The sequence below is a fragment of the Sinocyclocheilus rhinocerous genome, unplaced genomic scaffold, assembly GCF_001515625.1.
Source record: "Sinocyclocheilus rhinocerous isolate Xijiao unplaced genomic scaffold, SAMN03320098_v1.1 scaffold1993, whole genome shotgun sequence".
Lineage (NCBI taxonomy): Eukaryota > Metazoa > Chordata > Actinopteri > Cypriniformes > Cyprinidae > Sinocyclocheilus > Sinocyclocheilus rhinocerous.
In genome coordinates, this window is record NW_015665016.1 from 359,253 (window position 1) to 377,532 (window position 18,280).

The window sequence follows — 18,280 nt, forward strand, 5'->3', positions numbered from 1 at the left end:
ATATAATGTGATTGATTTCTGATCATATTGTTTATGTTTGCAATCAATTTGACCCCAGCAAAACCACAATGTTGAAAAATATAATAATATTTTTTTTAAAGTAAAAAATATATAAAACATGAAAATTATTTACGTTGAACATTAATAAGGTTTATGAGACTTGAAACATAAGTAATGTAAAATTAATGGAGCATGTTAGGTTGAAATTTTGTTTACAGTCAGCTGTCATATAAGATTAAGAAAAGTCATGGAGTATCTACCTGATACTTCAATGTAGCACTTTTTTCCAAGCTATCAGAGTCGCCCTGGGGCCTCTGAGACCCCAAACAGAATGCTAAAATCACTCTTTTTGATGACAGACAAAAATGTGAATGTACAGTATGCATGTACTTTACTGCATTTGTAAGAAAGCATCTGTCAAGCGAAGCAATGTAAATGTAATCTAACATAAAACGCGTATAGTTTGTGGTTTTGAGGTAAGGCTACAGTGGCTTACGTCTCAACTCAGGCAGAGGTTTGAGAGAGCCTGAGTAAACGCGTTGATCTCCAATCAAACAGCACTGCATCGACCGTCTTTATTACCCATGCACAGCCTTTCTCTTTGTGTGCACTGGATCACAATGTGCTTCTACAGTGTGTACAGTCTACTGTTATATAAATCTCTAGACATACTGCAAATGCATCCAACACTAGAACCTACCCCTGAAATATGTAAATTCCTAGAGAATATAAATGAATATAAATTGCTAAACTTAATTAAGTAATCAGTCGATCAATGAATCTGTTATTCTATTTCCAATTAATCTGTTAGTCCAATCAATACTCCAAGGCGTCAGCATTACGACTCTATGGCATCTGAGCTTCCTCGTATGCATAATTAGAACACGTGGAAACGTTTAAAGCATTAAACGAAATATTTGTTATGAATGCTGGCAGATGCATAATATAATGCATAATTACAGAAGGAAACAAACAAGGTAAACAGAAAAGTTATTTGCAAGCAAGAAGATTCCATCTTTCCACTCCGCAGGTTTATTTACTCGCTCCCGGCCTCTGTTTACTTGTTTGTGTATTCATCCCTCCATTATAAGTGACTCTCACTTCCTCCTAGATGGAAGCCTTTTTCAATGTTGAATGGGGATATGCAAAGGCAATTTGCTGGTAGTAACTTTCAGCTGGGCAGCGTGTGTGTGTGCGCGTGTGTGTTGTGGAAAAGGCAGTGAAGCGTAGAGGGCAGCCTCATTCCATCCCCTTATTTTGGCCCATTACGCTGTGTATAGGAGGCCTGTTCTCACTCTCTGCATTGTAATTATTTTCCACCCCAAAGGCAGCTGGAGGCGACGGCAGGTTCCTACGTTTGGGACCACTGCATTAGGTGTACATTGCATTATTTATTTGTACGCCGGCCATGGACGGACGGATGCCCCGCGTCCACAGAGACCGCAGGTACGTTCAATGTCACCTCATGTGGTGTCTCCAGCCTCAGTTGCACTGGTTTCACAAGGATGCAGAGGCCTAGAGACCAGGCTGCAGATGGAGAGGCCTGATTCACTGGTCGGAGGTCAAAATGATCAAGTCATTTTCTTTCCTTTTTGGTGCTCAATAGATTCTATAAACAATAGTGTAATGCATAGACATGAATATTAAAATCAACATAAAACATTGTTCACAACCCATTTAATTCATGTGATGTGATGTATTTTGAGGGAAACATCATATTAAATGTGACAAAATAGTGTGGGGCTCTACTATCTATCTTGTATCTATCACAAACGGTAGAACATGTTGCTAGCAATGCCAAGGTCACGGTTCAATTCCCAGGAAACTCATGAATTACGAAAAAAATTATAGCTTCATAATTTTGTATGTCTCTTTAGATAAAAGCATCTGCCATATGTATAAATTTAAATGTTTTTCCATCGGGATTTGATTGGACTAAAAGTTGCCTCTATATGAGGTGAGGGGCTGAAAAATAAGAGGACTTGCTAACTGAAGCTAAAAGAAAGCTATTTGAGACTTATTAAGTTTTGATGAAAGATTATGAAGGTAATTCAGTTTCTTTCTTTTTTTTTTTTTTTTTTGGAACAATGTGCAATAAATAATTCACAACAAGACCAAGAACATTGCAAATTTAGAAAGTAAATAGGGTCAATTTTTATTTCATAATGACTTTAAAATAAGATGATAAAATAAGAAGATAAGGGCTAGTTTAGCAGAAATAAAAATTCTGCTATCATTTACTCACCCTCATGTTTTTTCAAACCAGGTTGACTTGGTTGGTTTCTGTGGAAGACAAAATATTTAAAATATTAAAATTTTTTCCCTCAGTGTTTTTAGGACCCCATTGACTTTCATTATATGGACAAAAACAGTTAAACTAGAATATCATCATCTGTGATAAAAAAGGAGTTCATACATGTTTGGATTGACATGAGGGTGAGTAAATGATGACAGAATCTTAATTTTTGGGTGAACTATCATGTGAATTGGACCCTTTTCATAGACTATGATAATATGTTTCCACAGTAAATCTAGTGAAGTTTTTTTAAAATACATATTTTCATGTTTTTATGATGTACATTTATAATTTGAAATATTTTGGCATTATTACAAAAAAACTGGTTAACACTGCTGCTCCAGTGTTTCTGATATAATGGCTAATGGAGTGACAGCAAATTTGACTTATTTCTCTCTGCAGAGTGCAGACCATCATAATCAATCTCAGATATTTTTTTCCTCATTTGGAAAGTCATAGAAACCCTATTGTGGATTTTTCTTTTTTGCTTTTGGGGAAAATGGGAATGTAAAAATTATTTTAAAATGACATTTGTCAATGTTTCAGTTCATGACTGTAGAAGTTTACCCAACTATGATGACCTCTGCTTCTGAGAACCCATGAAACGTGAAAAGTGCCCATAGTTGATTTGGGTTGAATAATGTGGTTCTGCGTTTCATATTTGACTGAAATTCCTGAAGACTGCATGTGGTCACCATGGCCTGGCTGTTTTTAGGCCAGAAGGGAAGGTGGGCATTGCGGGCTGTTGTTTGGGATATCACACAGTGGAGTGTGTCAGATAGTTTTAGCCCTGTCCAAACAGTATGACATGTTTGCTGTGTAACGTGCTGCCGCGGGATGCGGTTACATGTGCTGTGCCTCATGTGTCTGATCTGACAGTACACTGGGCATTGTAGACAGTATCTGGTGTTTTAGTTAGGCTGATCCGGTGTCAGTAGGTCAGCGATCCCGCCATCCCAAGGGGGATAATGGCCATGTAGTGTGTGCGCGGCCGGCTGTGTATCTCTCGTGGCCCCACTGACCTGTCAGATCAGAGGCTGCGGTCCTCACTAAGCTCTTCTGTGACATCCTCACCCCTGTCCCTTTCAGCATGCCTTCACCGTCCCACACATGCACGCGTACACAATACGACAACATCAATGGAATCAGCCAGGCTTCCTCGCTCACATGAGACTCTGACATGACAGGCCCGACTGGGAAAAAAAGCCCATCTTCCCTCTTCAGTTTTTTTTTTCCCTTCCACTCTCAGAATTTTCTCTATATCTTCTCCCTCTCGGGAAGAGGTGGGCGATAGGGCTAGTTCAGGCCGCTCTGTGGACCTGAGAGAGAGGTTGGGAGGGAAATAGATGTGGAAAGGAGTGTGTTCTGCACTGACCTCCACGCCCTAATCGAAGCTGACACTATTGAAGCCACCCGGATGGACAGAGAGTGGGGGCAGTATATTGCGGGCGGCAGCCTCCAATTATTTTTCTGGCTCATAAGTGTGGCTTGTTTAACGGGGGCCTGCATGGCTGACAGGAGCCTGATCTGCCAGCAGCCTGTCACACCACCACGGCCACGAGTCCTCCCCAGGGCAAGCACAGCTAACTTCAGTCTACTTCTCGCCAAACACACACACAAGTGCATGTGGGAGAGAGAAAGAGAGAGAGAGACCGATTTGCTCTCCCAACCGTGTTTGTGTGGAAGAATGTTCATGTGTATTAGCCAGGATGTTTGTGCCCAGCGACTCGACCCTCCGCTTGGCGCACTTCTTCCCCCCTTAGCACACTTATTTAAAGCTTTCGTTTGGGTCTTAGCAATGCTTAAATGCCTGGCCGGATGGGCACGAGCTGACATGGAGCGTGAGCGGCGAGCGTGCATGCGAAGCATATGGTTAGCTGAAATGGTGTTTTGCGCCACTTTGCAGGGCAACGCTTTCTGATTGATGCTTCGGGTGTGACTGAAGTATAATAAGCGGAGTCAGTCGGCGAGAAAGGCACAAGCTCATTTACACTTGCGAAATCTCCACCGCCGAGTGTACGTGCGCGTGAATGCGAGACTGTGGCCGGGCATGTGTTACTAAGAGTGTGAGTGTAAGTGTGTGAATAAGAAACATGAAATGTTGCGGTGGAATTTACATCAGCGACAAAATGTGTAAAAAGTTTTTTAATTGAATTAGCTGGAATTGAAAAATAATAAGTAAATCTATGGAAAGATGAGTCGGGGTGTAAATCAATAAAGCAAGCGTGCAGGGGCAATGTTTTTGGCGAGGAGCAAATTAAACAGATCTTTCCCCAAGGTTTCTGTTTCATATTATTTCTCTCTCTCTCTCTCTCTCTCTCTCTCTCTCTTCGTCTCAGCCTCTGTAAATCCTTGCGCTGGGAATTACAGATCAAGCTGGAATAATTAACACATTAAATAAAAGAGCCATACATCAATGGGAGGTCCAAGAGTAGGGCAGTGAGTTATTGTTTAAATTAAGGAAATACCCAATCTCCTCAGCCAGCCATAATTTGCACAGCCGTTCTCAGTGTTGTGATGCAATAATGCACAATCTGTTGAGTGTCTTAATGGGCTCTGGAGAGGTGGGGTTTCCCTTGTCATCAGCTGGCTGGCCACGCTAGCCACCGCTGCCAGCCAGAAGAGGGTGTAAATAGAGAGTTAATCTATTTCCCACATGCAATGGGTTTGGCATGGGCCCTACTTTGAGTAACACGGAGGTACCGCAGAGAAAGTGAGGTAGATTTGATTCATTATTTCATTACGTTCCCTGCTCTGCACCGTAATCTACTTAACTTTAAGATCCACTTACTAATTTTCAGACTTTGTTAAAATTCCACTAACATCACATTTTCTGTTATTGAGTGAAGCAATGTCTGTTGGTGCAGCACTTCTGATCTGATATAATGGACTACTCAGCCCTTTTTAAGATACATTGATCATTTTTCATATTGTTTCATACAGACCCACAGATTTATGAAGATTTTATATATTTACACACACAGTATATAACTATATCAAACCATCATAATTTAGTTTAGCTTATTTTATGTATAGAATATAGCACATACTAAAAAATTATATTCTTAATTGATATTCAGTATATTTTTTAAGATGTAATTGTGCAAAAATGGTGAAAATATTATTTGTGTGAATTCATTTTGTGGTTACAAAAGACAATATATCAGTTTTAGTTTTTTTTAAATGATTAAAATGCCATTTCCATCACAAAATGTTATTAAACAGTACATCAATAATTTGAAATGGATGTAAATGTCATGTAGTGCATTGAGAAGAGTGATGGTTCAGAAAAAGTGCTTCATACATGTTTCCAAACTAGTGAGAGTGTTTTTTAAATATAATTTTCATAGTATATAAAAGAAACACAGAAAATATCCCAAAATAAACTCTGTTTTCTTACAAATTTCACCAAAAATAAAGAGATTCAGCGTGTCTGAGACAGATTGTGTCTAATTTAATGTCAGATGGCGATTTAGAAATGTACGTTTCCATCAGTGTTCAATTGGCTTGTCATGTCATACCCATGTGAACGAGGAAGCGTGAGAAATAAAGCAAGTTTAGTTGATGTTTTTGTTATTGTAGCCCACAGCGGTGGTGTTCAGGAAACAAATACTTTGATTAAATTCCCCAATTTGTGTAGTATTTTTTTTTTTTAAATCAAATGCTCTCATGCAATAACTCTGGCACATACAACCTCTACATACGTAGGAACACACACAAGCACACATTCACACACTCATTGAGTCTTATACTGCTGTTGAGGTGCAATGCAGAACAGGAGCTTGTAATGCATTACATGTTGCTGGCCCTGGCTGAAGTGTGAGGAAAGCAAGATCAATACTATTGACCTGTTTACCTTAGTGCCGACCACACAACCCTGCGCTCCCGTTTACCACTTGAAACATTAAACCAGACTATTAGTAATACTTTGGTCTTGCTCTTTAGCAATTGACCACTGCAACACAGACTCCCTTACCTGCCTGATGCAAAAGAGAATTGGTGGAAAAGGGCCTACCCATAATTCTTTGCGTCAACCCCCACAGGTTTACCTTGTTTGCCTGCTGAAGCTAATATGGTCACTCAACCCTGTCAGGCTGCAGGGCATTGTGGGCCGACTGCCTCATGCAAAGCTCCCTGGAGCTCTTCTGCGTTCATACCCCCAGCCTTCCCCCTCCATGTATAGCCTCATCTCTGTCCCCATCCAAAGGAGCGGAATTTCTTTAAATGCTTATTTTTTTCCTGCTTTCCTTTCCATTGCTTGTTTGTCTATTGATTTTTGTAAACCCCTCCAGCCAGCCCTGCGTTCACCTCATCCCTCCACCCCTCTGCGCCTCTGATCACCCACCATCCTCCACACGCACATATTTATTTATTTCAGTCTTTTAGCCAGGGTAATTTGTTGGGGGTATTGACTTTGAAAATGTAACTCTCCACACCCTTCCCTCTCTTGACTTTTAGGAACTGTGCTTTCATAACCCCCTAATCCTCCCCAAAAGTAAAAGATGCCAGGGGCAAAGATCGTGGGGGGTCCCGGTACCCTGCTGATGGAAGTGATTGACATCTGGCTGTCTGTTGTGGAAATCTCTCAGCCTCTTTGCCCAAACCACATCTCTTTTTCAGTTTATTAGACATACAGCAAGACACAGGCAGACGGGTGGCATGAGTCAGGTGAGCCAAATGAAAAATGTTGCTGACAGGACAAATGAGAGGATAGAAGGGAAACCTAATATTAATAATAGAGTGGATGAGGGGTCTTAATATGGGAAACACATTCACAGACATGGAGGAAAAGAGAAAGACATATCACAGTAGGAATGGCTTTGAATCTTTGACTCTGGTATCTAGATGTCAGATTCACACAGGTGGTAGTGCAAAATACACTGTTGTTTGCTTGGGTTCCAAAAAAATTAGAGATAGATTTTTTCCAGAAATATATTAATACTTTTATTCCACAAGGATGCATTAAATCGATTAAAAGTGACAGTAAAGACATTTACAATGTTACAAAAGATTTCTATTTTAAATAAATGTTCTTTTGAACTTTCTATTCATTAAAAACCCCAGGAAAAAATCTATCATGGCTTTCACAAAAATATTAAGCATATTATTGAAACATTAAACAGTGTTCAACAAAAATAAGCTCCAAATCAGCATATTTTGAACGATTCCTAAGGATCATGTGACACTGAAGAATGGAATAAAGGAGGCTTAAAGGGGTGCTATTATGCTTTTTCACTTTTTCAATTTTAGTTAGTCTGTAATGTTGCTGTTTGAGCATAAAAAAGATCTGCAAAGTTACAAAGCTCAAAGTCCAGTTCAAAAGGAGATATTTTATTTAACAGAAATCACTTTTCAAAAACTACAATGAACGACTCGTTTGGACTACAACACATATTTTCCGGGATTTGTGATATCACAAAGATCGACCAACGGGACGAGACCTGGATGAGCTGCACTAGAGAAGGCAACGAGTGTTATCACTATGTCGGAGACCTGTTCTAGTACACCCCCAAAACAAAATCAAGACTTTGTAAAAGAGCATAATAGGACCCCTTTAAAATTCAGCTTTGCCATCACAGGAATAAATATATTTTTTATAATATATTAAATATTATATTATTTACTGTATTTTTGTTAAATAAATGCAGCCTTGGTTAGTGTAAGAAACTTCTTTCAAAAAGATTAAAAAATCTTGCCAACCCTAAAAGTTGAACTGTAGTGTATGAGAAATCCAAAGTGAGTTTTTGTGTTTTGTAAGTTTGCCCCTTTTGTAAAACTTGATTGACATCTGTCAGTCATATGACCCTGGAGTGATGGCTTATTTGAAGTCTGTCACCAGAAGGGGACAGTACAGAGATGAAGAGAGAGGCTTGTCACATTAAGCATCAATGGGGAATTCACAGTGAATGTTAGAGAGGGGTTAAATTTCAGGGGATTCCAACTGTATATCCCCATTATATCTCCACTACCAGGGGATATACAACACACCAAATACATAACAAACGTTTAAAGAAAACATTTTGAAGAAAATGTGAGTGGAGTTAAAACTCACTGCTAGGGTGTTCAGTGTGGTTTGCACGGCATTGTTTGTGGTTGCTTAGTAGTTGTTAACATGGTGCTGTGTGGTTGAGTGGTTACTCCCGAAGTGGTTACTGGCTCAAATATGAAAAGCCTAACTCTTAGAACTTAGAAAAGTAATAGCACACCTCCCGAAGATACACAATTTGATGTATTATCCATTCAGAACTGAAATGAGAATGCATTTTGAATTCCGAATCAGTTCAAAGCAGAATTTCAATTCAAAATGTAATAGAAGAAAATAGAATAAAAATTCTCAGAAATTCATATGAGTGTAATTTTAAATAGGAGAGCAAAATTTAGCAAGAACTTTGAAGGTTTGTACGCCTTATAGACAGAGAGAAGGATGGAATAGATTGAGGGGGAAAGAGAGGGAGATAGGTAGACAGACAAATACAATAGAGAGATAGACAGACAGATAGATTGATAGATCATCATTACCAGTCACCACATTTTTAAAGAGGCCAGAGCATGTATAATTTTCAAGACCTTTAAAAGCCTCTTTTGGAAATCAGCATAACTCAGAACGAGTAATACGGGTCAGAACTGAAATAACAACGTCCTGAGAGCAAACTCTTGTAGAGTGCTAGAGGCGATTACCATATACGTGTCCACACAGAGTGGCAGATGCCCATTGGATATTCCTAAATGAAGGCTTTGACCTTAGCTCAGCCCTCGCTTAGTTCATTAGCTCCTGGGTTCTTATCCACAATAACGCCAGCCAAAAACCAATATACACACTTTGCACAGAGTGGGAGCCTACAAAATATTACCATAGAAAATGACCGCCATTGGAACCCACCAAGGGCAATTCTTCCTAGCCCTTAGTACATTGACAGAGACACAGAGAAAGAGAAAAACAGGGATAATGCCAGGTTAACCATCTCATATATACTGACCCTTGTGTATGTGCAAGAGCTAGCCTTAGGGGTCAAGGGGGTGCGGGAGAGCTAAATAAATGAATAAATCAGAAAGGGAGGAGAGAGGAGAGACAGTGTGGTCGATAGCGTCAAAAGCAGATGACAGACCTAAAAGAATGAATATTGATCTGAGAAGGGCCTGCGCAGGGCGACCAGTGGGAGGTCAGGCTGTGTAATTAGACTGGTGGAAAGGCAAAACCACTTCTCTCCTCCTCCCAAACACAACTTCTCTTGTACAGGCATGTATGTGTATGAGTGAGGATGTAGCTATCGTTTAATGACCGTTCTGGGGAGTTTTAAGCAGTTGTATACAGTATATTGACATAGTAAAGAGGAACATAAGAAGAGACATTTTGAAGAATGTGCTGGCCATTTTTTACATGCAATTACAATGAATGGGGAAATAGAGATTTTAAGCTTCAAAAACATATAATAAAAATGTACAAATGCAAGATGAAGACTGAATGCATACTGAAATGTAAGTTTTGATCTTTAATCATTATCCACTAAAAGGATAGTTCACCCAAAAATGAACATTTTGAAGAATGTTGGTAACCAAAGATTTGATGCTAGCCATTGACTTCCATAGTATGGGAAAAATACTGTGGAAGTCAATGGCTATACCGTCAGCTTTTTGGTTACCAACATTCTTCCAAAATAAATGTCTTATTTTCTGCGCAAAAGAAGAACGATTTTTAATGAATAACAATGAATAACAAATTAAATGATTAAATTATTAAATGTAATAAATTATTTGACTTCAAAAGTATATAGCAAGTTGCATGCACCACTTTTATGTTTTATTTTTTTATTATAAAAAATATTGAAAAGCGTGGTCAGGATAAAAAAAAAAGTTAAACAGGTTTGTAACAATAAGAAAGTGAGTGAATGATGACAGCATTTTCATTTTGGGGTAAACTTTGAGGACAAAATAGCATTAAAAGTCAGCTAATACAAGAGAAATGATCTGTCTGGTGATCTAGCATGTTTTGTGCCTGATAAAATCCAGGACCAGGTGTATTTGTATTTTTTTTTAACAGCAGCATGTGAGTGGCATGATATAAACTTGTGTGCTGTTAAGGGAAAATTATGTCTGAGTCCTTGAAGTGTTACATCTGATGTTTTTATGGATGGGTTGAACTCTCTCTTTCCCTGCCTCTCACTTTCTGTGTCTTTCACATTCTCACTTTCTCAGTGGCTTTTTTGTGCTGCTTCTCGATAAGTGCCACAAGTATGTGTGTGTGTACTGGATATCTTTGTATGAGTATTTTTCAACGGAGGGTATAAGGTTGATTTAGTGCTCTGTGACTCCAGTAATGGATCCCTGACAAGCCTTCCAATCTTCAGTCTGTACATCCCGTGACCATTACCAGCCGCACACTGTCCCAAACACAGCAACACGTCCGTTACTGCCCCAGGGACATCTCATTGTAAAATGAACTTGGGATGAACCCAGAACAAACATAAATAACATCTCTCACCTTCCTCTTCTTTACTCCTCCTCTACCTACTCTCCTGCTGTAAACATGCATGCAGGCGTACAAATGTACACCCGGTCCGGCAGACTCATTAGCGCAAAATCCCACGAGCTTAAAGGGTTAGTTCTCCCCAAAATGAAAATTCTGTCATTAATTACTCACCCTCATCTTTGGAACACGAATTAAGATATTTTTGATGAAATGTGAGCGCTCTTAAACCCTGCATAGACAGCAACACAACTGTAATGTTGTGTAAACGGTCCATGTGACATTAGTGGCTCAACTTCAGTTTTGTGAAGCTACGAGAATACTTTTTGAGTGCAAAGAAAGCAAAAATAACATAATTGATTTAACAATTCTTCTCCCCCGAGTTTGTCTTCCGCCATTTTGGAGAGTACCCAAGAGCGTAATCGACGTAAACAGCGTTGTTTACGTTCGGAGGAGAAAGCGTGCGCATGAACGTAATTTGCGTAATCAGCGTTGTTTATGCTTGGGGGAAAGCGTGTGTATGTGTTGTGATACTCTAAAATGCCGGAAGACGTAACTCGTGGGAGAAGAATTGTTGAATAAATTATGTTATTTTTGTTTTATTTGTGCTCAAAAAGTATTCTCGTAGCTTCGCAAAACTGAAGTTGAGCCACTGATGTCACATTCCTGGACAGTTGCACTGCTGTCTATGCAGGGTCTGAGAGCTCTCACATTTTATCAAAAATATCTTCATTTGTGTTCCGAAGATGAACGAAGGTCTTACGGGTTTGGAATGACATGAGGGTGAGTAATTAATGACAGAATTTTCATTTTTGGGTGAACTAACCCTTTAAGCTGTGCAATTTTGAACATTTAAACATTGTGCACATTTTTTGTACCACTGAGTTGTGCCACCTCTCGTTTTCTGATATTATATTGTTCCTACACACATATCTACAGCACAATGACAACTACAACTATTCATGCCGCTACCTTCGCGACCACCATCGTTTTGTTCGTGGCAAAGTCCCACTAATAATAAACCATCACAGTTTAGCCCTATTTATATCTTCCCCCACAGACCAGTCCTTTAACACACAATGCCATTATTGATAGGCCATTGCCATTAGCCGTGTTTACCTGTCAGCTAGCGCCTTGTTAATGAGAGAGCTTTGGGAGGAATAATGAGGAGACTGCTAATGACTAATAGATGTTTACAGCCACTTTCTCGCTCTCTAACATTGCTAATGCTAATGCTATCAGCGCAGCTACAGGCCGGCCACACCATTTGATGGCGCCCGTCTGCAGATGACTGTGTAGACGCCACTGCGTGGTGTTTAATTGGTGGTGTGATTGGACCTGAGAGTCTGCAATTATTTGAACAGTTGAACAGAGTGAGCAAAGGGAGGGGAGTGAGTAGTAGGTTTGGAAATGAGAATAATGCGTGTTTGCAGTCACGCCTTTGCACTCATTTTGTGATGATTTAGTAAATTTGTTTTAAAAAGGATTAGTTGCTAAAAAGTCATTTGTGTGTGTGTGTGTGTGTGTGTGGGTGGGTGGGGGTAAAAGTGTTTCCAGCTACAGTTATTCAAAGAACAATAATAACAATAATTTTTAATAAGGAAATAGGAGGTTATTGAAGACCTGCATATAGATATGATATGTGCAGTTTACTAAAATGGCATGGTTTTAAACCAGAAAAAGTGTTTCCAGCTACAGTTATTCAAAGAACAATAATAACAATAATTTTTAATAAGGAAATAGGAGGTTATTGAAGACCTGCATATAGATATGATATGTGCAGTTTACTAAAATGGCATGGTTTTAAACCAGAATGAGTCTTGCTTTGTTTTGCATATCAGTGGACTCTAAATTTGCAAAGGTATGATGCAAATGGCATGATTTTAATCCAGAATGATCCTGGAAAGACGTTTTGTTTTGTTTTGCAAGGGCGTTTCCACATTTAGCCTTAGTGGCAACATCCAGTTCAGTGCAGTGTATGGAAATTGTAAGAAAATTGACAAATTGTCTGCAAATTAAATGGTGAGGAGTTTAATACCACCCAGTTTGCTGAGGTAGAGTACCCCATTTGGGCATTGCACATTTCATTTCATTTTGCAATGCATATCATGGGACTCTAAATTTGCAAGGATGCTTCCGCATTTAGCATTATTGGCCACCGTACTTTTCCATTCAGCGTAGTGTATGGAAATTGTGAGGAAATTAAACAATTGTGTATAAAATTACATCTTGAGGAAGTGTTCCACAACAGAACAAAGCAATATTGATAGAATATACTTTCATTGTTATTTTACTTTATTTTATTTGAACTTAGTTTAGCTTAGCTTAGCGAGTTGCACAAGTACAATGATCCACTCTGTATCACTCGCATACACTGTTGAGCAAATGATAGCCAACAATTTGCTCTGTTTTAATTGTTGCTTTTAGCTTTCAGGGCACCTCAAGAGGGCAACACCCAAACACCCTACGCCCATTGCTCCGGCATGTCTAGTAATCCGCAATCTCATGCTCTACACCACAGATGCTACATCCCATCGGAGATCGGCTCACTTCAGACAGCCTTCACTTGCCCTGTGCACTCCTCTGAAATGGGAGCTGATAAACACAGAACCCCAAGGAGTGTTTGAAACCCACTGGTTGGACCTTATCGCTTGGGCACTCTGTTTCTGCACTAATTAAAACCCCCTCCTCAATGGCAGAGTTGGGAGGTACAATTATGGCAGAGGCCTCCGGAGCCTCATCGTGTCTCTATTAAAGGGGCGCGTTCATTGTAATGATGCTGGTGTTTAATTACTTCCACGCGGCAGCCGTTGTAAAACACGCTGATAAATGGGCCAACACGATCGTGCATCATTATTTCTCCCTGTGCACTGGCCTTGTTAGAGCGATTATGAGCTGTGGTGCTGCAGGAGAAGGAGGAGGAGGAGGAGGAAGAATAGCATACCTGTGCTGATCTAATACTGAAGAAGCCAGCGGCGGAGAGGGAAAGGCGGAGATGATGCATCGGTAATTTAGAATGAAGAGCAGAGCTGGTCCGTCCCTCTCTGTACAAGTATGTGGAGAAAAGTTACAGGTTTCCACACACTCCCAAATGTGTATCTAGCTGTCTACACCACCAAGTAATGCTCTTGCATTCTCACACACACTGTATGCCTTAGGTACGATCCTCTCACCACACTGCAGTAGCAGACAAACAAATGTACATATTCAGTCATTAATTATGAAATTTTTTTTGGTGTATGCCCAGTGGTAGGCCCACCCTGATTAATCTTGTTCCCTGTTCTTCCCCCATGCTTATTAAACTGCTGAAGCAAATATCTTGCATGCAATAAATCCCCCCTAGAGCATGATTAATCAAACGCAGTGAGCTGAGGGGTGCTGGCAGGTGGAGTTACAGTGTTAAATCACCTGCGTGGCTGGATGAATGGTCCTTTGGTAGAAATAAGGAAGGCTTGTTGGCATGATGGGGCATACTGGGTTGTCTCTGTCTCTGGTCAGCCTCTTGCTAGTTAACCAGCCAGGAATTCTAAATTCAGCATAGGACTCTGATAACTAATTCAGTATCAGTGTCTTGACCACAGAGTTGAGTAGTATTTTTAATACAACATAAAAAATGTATATTTGATGCAGTTGTAGGTAAGTTTCCTAAATGTATTTGATCAAAAATACCTTTAAAGTGTAATGTTATGAAATGTTATTATAATTTTCAAGAACTGTTTTCTATTTTAATAAATTTTAAAGTGTAATATATTCGTGTGATGGTAAAGCTGATTTTTTTAGTTTTCAGTGTCAAATGTAAGTCTTTACTGTCACTTTTTTCTTTTTTTTAAATTTAAATTAATTTAATGCATCCTTACTCAATAAAAGCATTAATTTCTTCCAAAAGCTTTTGAATGGAAGTGTCTCAAACTCAACCCAGTGCTCTGTCAATAAAATCCCAATATGTACTGTATATAAAATTCAAGTGTTTTTAATGCAACATACATACAAAAAAATTAAGCTGAATGATGGTTATAAGTAAAAAGGTTTAATATATTTTTTACATTTATGTATATTATATAATTATAATAATGTGTGTATTTGCCTACAACTATTATTCAACTTAATTATCAAAGTTTTTTTTGTTTGTTTTTTAATGTTGCATAAAGACTTCTGACTAAAAAAATCTGTGACGTCTTTCTTTGCTTCTTATTACTTTCTTGTGTCATCCCCCTTTATTCTGTACTTTCCTCTTTCCTGTCAGTGGGTGTGATGATCTTTGATGGGTGGTTTAAAAGCCGTGGTTATTTGATGCTAATTCCATTTTGTGGTACATTTAGATATTTTCCGCGCTCTTGAGTGATGGCAAATGTCAGAGACGCATGGCTACAGGAACCACACTGAACAATTATTTACTTACCAGTGCGTGCTAAATGTGCATCAATGTCCTCTGAATATTTAATCATGTGCTAATTACTGATTAGCAAAAAGAACCTGGTGGTAAACCAATTATTGTAAAAAGATTTGAAGAAAGGGCCTGCTCTCTGGAGGAAAAACTATTGAACAGCTTCCAGGCAGTTGCCAAATTAATCTTATTTAGCCTTATCCTCGTATGCACTGTAAGTGTGACGGTAACAGTGGGACTCCGTATTCAGGCACCGAAAAACCTCGTTTGACTACCTGGTGATGCAGTTCGCTCCAAAGAGATGACATGAAAATGTTCCCCAGCGAGTCCATACAGCAGCAAAATGCTAGGCTGTACAGAGCTGTTGTTCACAGAGGCTGTGCATCTCTCTCGGAGAGGCTGATTATGGGTCGGACCTGTCTGGGCCCATATGAGGTGTCTATGAGCTGAAGCACACTGCTGGGACTGGAGAATCAGACCAACACACACTGCAGTAATAGCCCGCATGAGTGAGAGAGCTGAGATCAGGCCTTACATATGCATCTAGTTCATGCTTCACCTATTACACGCTGTTCCTCGGCCTCTCTAGTGTCTGGTCACGTAGCGGCGGTGTGGAACATGGCCTTAGATAGTTTGTATCTGCGCATGTTTTAGTGTTAGGGTGTGGTAGAAATGTTAGCGAGTGTGCTTTGAATATATGTGCGTGTGTGGGTGACATGATGGAGGGCATGTTGCCACAGTGGTGGAAACCATGTATCTGAAGGAGAGGTAGAAATAGAGTGTTAGTTTTATGTTAATGGCTGGGAGGGTTACGCAGAAGTCTATTGACAGTTAACATGCCCTTCAAGGTGTTCTTTGTGGTTCAGCGGTTCTGACAAGTCGAGGGGCCGTCGTTTCACCTCACCTTTATTTATATGCTTGACTACTCTTAACATTATGGAACACCAAAGGGTCTGGTTATTGGAAAGGGAGGGGAGTCAGAGCTTGTCTTCCCGCTCCAGCCAGGTGCCTCGGACATGGGTGAGGGAGAATTGGAGGGGAAAGGAGGGAAGGAAGTTTGGAAATGAAATACGATGCAAGTTATTTTTTGCCTGGATCAATTATGGTATTAAAAATAAAAAATACTTAAACATCCAATTTTACACAGAAGATTTTTTTTTTTGAGGGCTAAAGTCATGAATATCTAGAAGGTATTACTATTTGGAGATTTCTAAAAAAAAGTTTTTGTTAATATATCTAAATTATTTTCTTATACATATGGTATATACACAAATATTCTTACACACACACACACACACACGCAAATACTGTTTTATTTACAACTTTTTTACATTGTAGGCATGTGATTTAAACATTTTTTTTTTATCATCCCAGACACCCTTATTTATCAATGACCCTAAAGCAGGTGATATAATGAGTAAATAGTATTTTCTTGTAAAACATACTCCAATTATCTTTGTTTTATTTACAACTTTGAAAAATATTTTTTACATTATAGGCATGTGTTTTAAACTTTATTTTTTATAGGATTTCAAAAGCTTTTATCTTCGCAGACACCCCTTTTTTTGTCAGTGACCCTAAAGCAGGTGGTATAAAGCGAGACGCTACAGTAAACAAAAGAAAAGCTTGAGGAGAGAGAACTTACACGTTGAAGGATTATCAGAGGGGTTTCATTTACAAAGCTTTTTGAAAGGAGGTCCACACAGTACATTGGATGGTGGATTGGGACACTGCATGTTATTTTTTCTTTTCCTGTCTATTGAAATGTTTAATGTTTTCCTCAAGCCACAGTGTCTGTGTGTCTGTGGGGCACACGGGGGCGTGAGGTGCCTCCCACCCAATCCCACGATTGTGCGGGATGTGCTCTGGGTGTTAGACAGATATACTGCGCTTTTCAGTGTAATCGCTTTGCCTTTAACGAACAAGTGTGGTTTCATTCATCAGCCGTAGCTTTCACATGCTTGCATGGGTAGCACCGAAGCTAACATGCTTAAAGTTGTGTTTTTTGTGTGGAGAGTCTTCAAGTGGGGCTTAGTTGGGGGGTGCGTGTGCTTTCTCCGGGTTCAAGCTCTCCGACAGACTTTCAGGAGGAAAATGACAGGCTGTAGAGCACATTGAAACCATTTTTTTCTTTGTATGCAGTTCTATCCGTATGTACCGTACATCCCTCAGGGGCAGTGAGGTGGGGGTGTCAGTAGATCCCCTCATCCTTCTCTTCTTTCTGTCTTTCCTCTATTTCCCTCTTTGTCCTGGCGTGTACTCCATTCCACCTGATTCTCTCGGAGACCCAGCGAGTGTGACAGAAGCGAGAGGCGATCAGATGGGCACCCTTCTGTGAGCAGGGCCAGCTGCCGGGAGGGAGATGGAGGAGGGTGAAGGAAAGGAGGATGGTGCAGAAGACTGAAAAGCACCAAAACAACTAATTATGGTAAAAATGCCAGAGCTGAATATGGCCTGCTGGTTAGCTTGGTATGCCGTTGCCTCAAATTTGGACCCAACATCTTAAAAAAAATTATAATAATAAATAATCTAAAGGCCAAAAAAGTTTTATTTATAAAAAAAAACATTTTTTTTAAAATTTATTTATTGTTTGTTTGTAATATTTTTAAATTGCAAGTTATAAGTAGAACTATTTTCTAAATAAATATTTAAACATTCATAATTCATAATTATACCATTCTTTTTATATTGAATAATTATTAATTAACTTTATAGAAAAGTAGTATTAACTGTCTAAATTAAATATTGCTTATTAATTTAATATTTAATCAATATTAATAAGTAAATCATTTAAATTAAATAAAAACAAAATGGCAGTATTTATAAATATTATAATATAAAATATAAATATTTAAACGTATTGTATTGTATTTTTTAATATTTAATAATTATTAATTAAACAATTACATATGTAAAAAAGTGTTGGTTCTCATTGCTTATTAATTGAATTTTTAATCAATATTAATGTAATAAGTAAATAAATATGAAGTTCTTTTAGTACTTACATTATCTCACTGAACACAACATCTATCATCTTTTTGAAGAAGCTAGACAGCAAAAGACCTGAAGACAGAGAGAAAGCGGGGGGGGGAGGGAGGGGGGAGAAATTACACCGCAAGCGAGAGATTCCGTGAGA